This window comes from Mesoplodon densirostris, chromosome 4, assembly GCF_025265405.1.
Source record: "Mesoplodon densirostris isolate mMesDen1 chromosome 4, mMesDen1 primary haplotype, whole genome shotgun sequence".
NCBI lineage: Eukaryota > Metazoa > Chordata > Mammalia > Artiodactyla > Ziphiidae > Mesoplodon > Mesoplodon densirostris.
This window is the reverse complement of record NC_082664.1, coordinates 39,450,852-39,460,107: the sequence shown is the minus strand read 5'-3', so window position 1 is coordinate 39,460,107 and position 9,256 is coordinate 39,450,852.

Here is a 9,256-nt window from a genome sequence, read left to right as displayed (position 1 = left end):
TTGACAAATGTGAGATAAAAGCTAGATTAATGGTACTGAAATTTATTGCTTAAGATCAGGTGCTACAAAGTCATTTGATGGATATTCTTAGCTTTAGGTTTTACATTCTTTCCGATTCATATGCAGTCTAATCTTAGATTTAATGTAGATTTTTTTTTTTTTTTTTTTTTTTTTTTTGCGGTATGCGGGCCTCTCACTGTTGTGGCCTCCCCCGTTGCGGAGCACAGGCTCCGGACGCGCAGGCTCAGCGGCCATGGCTCACGGGCCCAGCCGCTCCGCGGCATATGGGATCCTCCCAGACCGGGGCACGAACCCGTATCCCCTGCATCGGCAGGCGGACTCTCAACCACTTGCGCCACCAGGGAGGCCCTTAATGTAGATTTTAAAAACTGTATATAATAAAATTAGTTCTAGCATGTAGTACCTACTAATTTCACAAATTTATAAACTGCAGAAATACACTTACTGCCTCATTCCCCAATTCTTTTGTTCCCCCTGTAACTCATTATAATCGTACTACTAATCCTACCACATATATTATTGACTTTGCTCTCTTTAAAGGTAAACAAGAAACCCATGGCTTTTCTCTACCCTTATCCTGAATCCTTCCACTAGCATTTGACACTGTTGATCTCTTTGTTCTTCTGGAAACCCTTTCCTCCCTTTCAGTCTGGATTTTAGGGTCCTTTTCATTGACTTCTTATCTTCCACCCCCTTTCTCTTGCCCTTGGCAGATATCATTAATTGTAGCACTCCTATCGACAGAATTTTGAATAATTCTTCACAACACAGCCCTTAAACACTCTTAGTTGATCGGTTTTTGTCCTTGAGGTGAAACATGTGTTGTAAAGACTCCCTCCAGAAGCAGATTTTAAGTACTAATTTTCTTAAAATAAATTATACATTTTTGATATACTTCAGTATACCAACAGCTATTAAATATAAAGGGAATACAAATAGCAATAAATATCCATTAAAAATGATAGTTACAAAATGTTCGGTACTGGACTTTTAAACATTCTAGTATAACTTGCTGAAGACGTGTACAGGCAGGGAGCCAACAGAGATAAGATGATGATGATGAAAGATCAAACTTAAAATTATTTGTAGAGGTAATTTTAAGGGTCTTCTATCTTCTTACAATCCCATGGTGATTTCTGAGACATAAGAGAATTTCAGATCTAACTAGACTGGGACAGAGAATACATTCTTGATGATAAAGCAAAAACTTTCTCTTTGAATCTAGCTATTAAAAGAAACAAACTTGCTTTATGTTTCAAAATTACTTTGGGTACGAGGACTCTTTAAATCTCTAAGGAGAAAGGAAATAGAAATGCTGTTAGGAAAGAGGACAGGATATAGTCTTTTTTTTTTTTTTTTTTTTTGCGGTATGTGGGCCTCTCACTGTTGTGGCCTCTCGCGTTGCAGAGCACAGCCTCCGGACGCGCAAGCTCAGCGGCCATGGCTCACGGGCCTAGCCACTCCGCGGCATGTGGGATCTTCCCGGACCGGGGCACAAACCCATGTCCCCTGCATCGGCAGGTGGACCCTCAACCACTGCGCCACCAGGGAAGCCCTAGTCTTATTTATTCATCTCTGTTGACTCCCTGCCTATTTGCAGTCACATGCAATTACAAAATAATAATAATAATAAATAAAGATACATAGAAGAATCTTTAGAGTAGCATTTTTATAGCAAAAAATTAGCAGCAATCTGGAAGTCCATTAATATAGTAATCATTGGGCTTCCCTGGTGGCGCAGTGGTTGAGAGTCCGCCTGCTGATGCAGGGGACACGTGTTCGTGCCCCGGTCCAGGAAGATCCCACATGCTGCGGAGCGGCTAGGCCCGTGAGCCATGGCCGCTGAGCCTGCGTGTCCGGAGCCTGTGCTCCGCAACGGGAGAGGCCACAACAGTGAGTGGCCCGCATACCACAAAAAAAAAAAAAAAAAAAAAATCCTAGAAATCAATTTTTTAAGGACAATCCAGTAGAAAAATGGGTAAAACACTGGAGTAGGCAAACTACAAAAGGAAACTCGAATGGTCATAGAGGGAAAAGCATTCAACTGCACTGAGGAGTATAGATGCAAATAAAAGCAACAAGATACCATTTCATACTCATATATTAGCAAAAACTAAAAAGCATAAAAATAGGATGTGTTGGCAATGATGTGAAGCAAAAAAGTACTGTTATTGGGATTGTAATTGGTACTATTGCTTTGGAGAGCAATTTGTTTGTAGCTACTAAAATTATAAATGTGCATAATTCACAACCCAATACTTACACTTTGGATATGTACCCAAGAGAAACTCTTGCATAATTCCACAAGGAAATTGTCACAAAGGTTTTTATAGAACTTTTTATTTTTCATTTTAGTTTTTAAAAAGTGTACAATTCAGTGATTTTTAGTATACTCACAAAATTGTGCAATGATCACCAATATCTAATTAGAAGATTTTCATCATTTCAGAAAGAAACCCCATATCCATTAGCAGTTATTCCCCAATCACTCCTCCCCACCTCCCCCTGTCCCTGGCATAATTTATCTACTTTCCGTCTGTCCATATTTGCCTATTCTGAACATTCCATGTAACAGATTCACCAAATATGTAGTCTTTTATATCTGGCTTCTTTCACTTAACACAATTTCAAAGTTTCATCCATTTTGTAGCATATATCAATACTTTTTATGGTCAAATAATACTCCATTGCAGGGACATCCCACATTTTGTTAATCCATTCATCAACTGATGGGTGTTTGGATTGATTCCACTTTTTGGCTATTATGAATAATGCTACTATGAGTATTTGTGTTTAAGTTTTCGTGTGGATGTAAGTTTTTTTTTATTGAAGTATAGTTGATTTACAATACTGTGTTTCAGATGTACAGCATAGTGATTTTTTTTTGCAAATTATATACCATATAGGTTATTACAAGATACTGAATATAATTTAACTCTGTGCTATACAGTAAATCCTTGTTGCTTATCTATTTTATGTGTAGTAGTTTGTTAACCCCACATTCCTAATTTGTCCCTCCCTTCCTCCCTATCCCATTTGGTAACCATAAGTTTGTTTTCTGTACTGAAACAAACTCACAGACATGGACATATGTTTTTAATTCTCTTGGGTAGATACCTAAGAGTGAAATTGCAGGGTCATATAATTACTCTGCTTATATTTTGAGGAAGTGCCAAACTGTTTTCCAAAGACACTGCACTATTTTACATTCCCATCAGCAATGTTTGAGGATTCCAATTTCTCCATAGCCTCACCAACACTTGTTATTGTCCATCTCTTTTATCAGTCATCCTAGTGTGTGAAGTGATATCTCATTGTGGTTTTGATTTGCAGTTTTCTAATGACAAATGATGTTGAGCATCTTTTCATGTGCTTCTTGGTCACTTGTGTATCTTTTTTGGAGAAATGTCATTCAAATCCTTTGCCTATTTTAAAAATTGGGTTATTAATTTTTTGTTATTAAGTTGTAAGGGATCTCTATATATTCTAGATACTAGACCCTTATCAGATATTTTCCTCCCATTCTGTGGATTGTCTGTTTCCTTTTTTTGATGGTATCCTTTGAGGCACAAAAGTTTTTGATTTTGATGAAGTCCACTTTATCTATTTTTTCTTTTATTGTTTGTGCTTTTGGTGTCATATATAAGAAATTATTGGGCTTCCCTGGTGGCGCAGTGGTTGGGAGTCTGCCTGCCGATGCAGGGGACGCGGGTTCGTGCCCCGGTCCAGGAGGATCCCACGTGCCGCGGGGCGGCTGGGCCTGTGGGCCATGGCCGCTGCGCCTGCGCTTCCGGAGCCTGCGCTCCGCGGTGGGAGAGGCCACAGCAGTGAGAGGCCCGTGTGCCGCAAAAAAAAAAAAAAAAAAGAAATTATTGCCTAATCCAAAGTCACAAAGATTTATTCCTATGTTTCCTTCTAAGAATTTTATAGTTTTAGCTCTTAATTTATCCATTTTGAGTTAAGTTTTGTAAGTCTTTTTTTTTTTTTTTTACCTTGAGATTTTTTTTTGAGCAAGTTTAGGTTTACAGAAAAACTGGGGGAAAAATACAGATATGGCCCTTAATCCCCTCCCCAACTCCCCCTATTAATTTTTGCATTAGTGTAATATTTGTTACAATTGAGGAGCCAACACTGATACATTATTATTAACTAAAGTCCATAGTTTACTTTAGGGTTCACTCTTTGTGTTGTACATCAAAGCATGTTATTTTAATATAAAATTGCATATTAATATGTGAAAGAAGCCAATCTGAAAAGGCTGTTACTGTATGATTCCAACGATATGACATTCTGGAAAAGGCAAAACTGTGGAGACAGTGAAAAGATCAGTGGTTGCCAGGGCCTTAGGGGGAAGGAGGGAGGCATAGGCAGAGCAAGGGGATTTTTAGGGCATTGAAATTATTTTGTATGATGCTATACTTGTGGATACACGTCATTATATATTTGCCAAGCCCACAGAGTATACAACACAAAGAGTGAACTCTAATGTAAACTATGGGTTTTGATTAATAATGATGCATCAGTGTTGGTTCAGCTATTATAACAAATGTAGTGCACAGGGGCAGGATGTTGATGGTGGTAGAGGCTATGTAAGAGGTTTGGGGAGAGGAGAGGTGGGGGAATGTGAGAACCCTCTATACTTTTTGCTCAGTTTTACTGTAAAACTAAAACAGCTCTAAAAAATAAAGTCTATTATATTTTCTAATGAAACATATTGATAATTTAATTGTCCCTTCTAGACGAATAAATTGTGGTATAATTATATAATGAAATACTATACATTAGATAACAAATGAATTAGATCTATAAATTATAAACGGATATATCTCAAAAACATAATGCTGAATCAAAGAAAAGCAATTGTTGAATGATACCATTGATGTATATTTAAAAGAACACATAAAATATTGTACACTGGTTATGGATATACAAATATGTGCATAAAAGTAAAAAATGGACTGGAAGGACTCATAACAATTGCCTCTGCAAATCATGAGAGGGGATGGGAATATGGCAATGATTAAAAGATGCTTAGGGGGCTTCCCTGGTGGCACAGTGGTTGAGAGTCCGCCTGCCGATGCAGGGGACACGGGTTCGTGCCCTGGTCCGGGAAGATCCCACATGCCATGGAACAGCTAGGCCCGTGAGCCATGGCCGATGAGCCTGCGCGTCCGGAGCCTGTGCTCCACAACGGGAGAGGCCACAACAGTGAGAGGTCCACATAACGCAAAAAAAAGAAAAAAAAATTTTAAACAAACAAATAAATAAATAAGTCATGGGGATGTAAAATACAGTATGGTGACTATGGTTAATAATACTGTATTATATACTTGTAAGTTGCTAAGACAGTAAATCTTAAAAGATATTATCATAAGAAAAGAATTGTAACTGTGTAGTGATGGATGTTAGCTAGGCATATTACGGTGATCATTTCATAATATATACATATATCAAATCATGTGTACACTCAAAACTAATATAATGTTATTTGTCAATTATATCTCAATTTTATTTATTTTATATCTCAATTTTAAAAAGTAAAATACAACAGACTGGAAGCAAATATGACAAAATACCAAGGGTAGTTCATTCTAGGTAATGGGAATATAGATATTTATTATATTCTTTTAACTTTTCTGTAATTGTTATAAATTCTCAAATAAAACACGGAATGGGTGGTAAGGAAGTGGAGACCATATACAGACAATTCGCAAGAAGCTGAGAACAGAGACATGAGGCAGACCATGTTTGTGTGCTCTTGGCAGCAGTTTAGTAGATAGGGAAAAGTCTATGTTTCAGGATAAAAAAGATAACTCCAGGAGAGAAATTCTCTATGAACTCCAATATATATCATTAACTGGAAAAAAAAAAGAGGGGAGCAATTTGCAGAACAATATGTACAACATCCTGCTTTTGTTTAGAAAACCCAACTTTTATAAAACACAATTATGTATTTCAACATGTGTGAATATATACATACAAAAGAAAAAAAAAAACAACCCTCCAAATGGCAACACTGGTTACTTCTGGGAGGAGAATGCAATTGTTATAATGGTCAAATAGGACTTCTGCTTTTCTTGTATTTGAATTTTTTTACACCAATGTATCCATATATATCTCACGTAATTTTTTGTGGCAAGTTAACTTCTCATTTCTGTGAAAAAATTTCACTGTAAGAAAACAGCTGACTGACATTCAATAACCTCATGTTTTCTAACAGAACTTTTTTTTTTTTTTTTTTTTTTGCGGTACGTGGGCCTCTCACTGTTGTGGCCTCTCCCGTTGCGGAGCACAGGCTCCGGACGCGCAGGCTCAGCGGCCATGGCGCACGGGCCCAGCCGCTCCGTGGCACGTGGGATCTTCCCGGACCGGGGCACGAACCCCTGTCCCCTGCATCGGCAGGTGGACCCTCAACCACTGCGCCACCAGGGAAGCCCTAACAGAACTTTTGAAACATTTTTTAAATGCTTACTGCAATGAGCACTGTTGAAATTTTAGAAATGTTCTAATGAACAAAGGTAGTGATTTTATGTTCTGCTTATTTTATTTTTAAAAAATATAACTTGATAATGTGCTCTGCAATTTTTAAATGTCTTGAATTTATTACAAGGGTCTTATTTTCTAAAATACAACATGAATCTTCAATGTTCATACGAGATTTATGCTTGTAATGAGGTAGTTTTACATTTTTTTAATATAAATTTATTTTATTTATTTTTATTTTTGGCTGTGTTTGGTCTTCATTGCTGCACGTGGACTTTCTCTAGTTGCAGCGAGCGGGTGCTACTCTTCGTTGCGGTGTGTGGGCTTCTTATTGCGGTGGCTTCTCTTGTTGTGGAGCATGGGCTCTAGGCGCCCAGGCTTCAGTAGTTGTGGCTCATGGGCTCTAGAGCGCAGGCTCAGTAGTTGTGGCACACGGGCTTAGTTGCTCCGTGGCATGTGGGATCTTCCTGGACCAGGGTTCAAACCCATGTCCCCTGCATTGGCAGGCAGATTCTTAACCACTGCGCCACCAGGGAAGCCCCAGTTTTACATTCTTTATCAAGCATTCTCTTTGTTTTTTCTTTTAGTTCTGATTGAGATTCCCAAAGGGAATTTTCTTCTTTCTCTTTCTCTCTCTCTCTTTTTCATTTACATGTTCATCTCCATAGCTAGCAAGATTTGTTGAATGAATTATAGAATTACTGAGGCCTTTGGCGTTTACCCTGTCCTTGCCCCCCTCCCTTTATTTTTTAAAGAACCATCTGTTTAGGGTGATTACAGGTCAGAGCTATTTGGATAGTAGGCTGGATTAGGTAATGCCTAGTGGTCACTTTAAACCTTGTGATTCAAACAAGAATTATAACGGAGACTTATAACCTCTTATTATGACCCTTCTAAAGCTATTAACTCATTGTTTCTCTTTGGAGAAACTTGAAACTTTCTTAGACGGGTGTCTACAAACCTTTTACGGACAGGACAAGATAGGCTCCTTCGACTCTATTCCCTCAGTGAAAAGGGAGTAAAATTTTTTCCGTTAAATTTCAGTATCCTCATAAAACCAATAGAAATGTTCCCTTTGTTTTGTTTTTTTTTTTGCGGTACGTAGGCCTCTCACTGTTGTGGCCTTTCCCGTTGCGGAGCACAGGCTCCGGACGCGCAGGCCCAGCAACCATGGCTCACGGGCCCAGCCACTCCAAGGCATGTGGGATCTTCCCAGACCGGGGCACGAACCCATGTCCCCTGCATCAGCAGGCGGACTCTCAACCGCTGAGCCACCAGGGAAGCCCTCCCTTTGTTTTTGTATGCTTCGTCTAGTACAGTTTATTAAATTTTAGTGTTGAAAGGGATCTTAGAGAACATCAAGTCCAACGTCTTCATTTTATATGTGAGGACATGGTGTTTCACGAAGATGGAGTTAGTGCCTAAAGGTATACAGCAAATTATAGTCAAAGACAAAACAAAGTCAAAACAAAAATTCTGCTCTTCTGACGTCATCTGTAACATACTGGCTTGAGTCTGTTTCTTTTATTCAACATATTTGTTTTGTCGTATTTACTGGAGAAAACAGACACAGAATGGGAACATAAAATTCAATAACAGTTTGGCACCAGCATCTTCATGCAGAATGGAATTCATACACAAAAATTTTCACAAGGATGAACAAAAGTTCTGTAAAAAATGAAGAGTTCTTTATCAGGGTCAGGATTTGAGAGAAACCACTGCTTGCAAGCTGGGAATCTGAAGTCAGCTTTATGATAGACTTGCAAGGGCAAGAATAAGAATGTAACATATTATGACATGGAACACCTTAAAGTCCCCCAAAACAAAATTCTATGATCTTTCTGTTCTACTTACAAAACCGTCTCATGGAAAAGTCACCAAAGGGTTCTTTGAGAGTTTCAAGTGAATGATATGGAATGGCTATACTTGCAGATCTGCACTGTATAGTAACATGTTTGAGGGCTAACTGGAAGGTAAATATAAGACAATATAGTTATTATGTCCTTTTAAAATAGGTAATAGACACACATACACACTTCTAATGAGAAAGCTAAGAGCCCTCCTGAACAATAATGTTGAATCAGAAAAATCAGGTGCTCATGGGTGTATTGTGGATTACCTGACATATATAGAACATATTTATGGTGTCTCTGTGATTCTACTAGCAAACATCCTTCCTACACTCACCCCACAATCCATGTCTCAAGCAGTTGGGGTTGATCAGATGTGTGATAGGTTCTGACTTCAAACCAAAGAAGAAAGTTCAGTCTCAAGTATGGTGGGATAGGAGATAAATTGAAGAACGCCAACATTACTCCCAGAGCATGTCTAGAAAGCCCAGTGCATCCCCTGGGAGGTAGTCCTTGTCGTGGAACACATGAAGGCCTGCAAACTCTGCAGTCCTCATGCTGCATTCCTTAGGGTCATTCACGGGGTTCTTGGTGTGCCATTATTTGCTTTACAACCCTCTAGTGAGGGTGGAAGGTTGGGGGAGTATAACTTCACATTCAAAGTTCTCCTAAGTCACTTGGGGCTCCTTTAAATAACTGCAACTGTAGCAGTCATGATCTCATGTCACCAAAGTTCAAGGCCTTGGGCTTCTTCATATAAAATCCAGGATTAATAATAAAAAATTGCCTTACTTCTCTTCTCAATAAGTAAACAAGACAAAGCTAAACACACAACTCTCTTCCTTTATCACAGATTAAAAATATATCCTGGGGGCTTCCCTGGTGGCGCAGTGGTTGAGAGT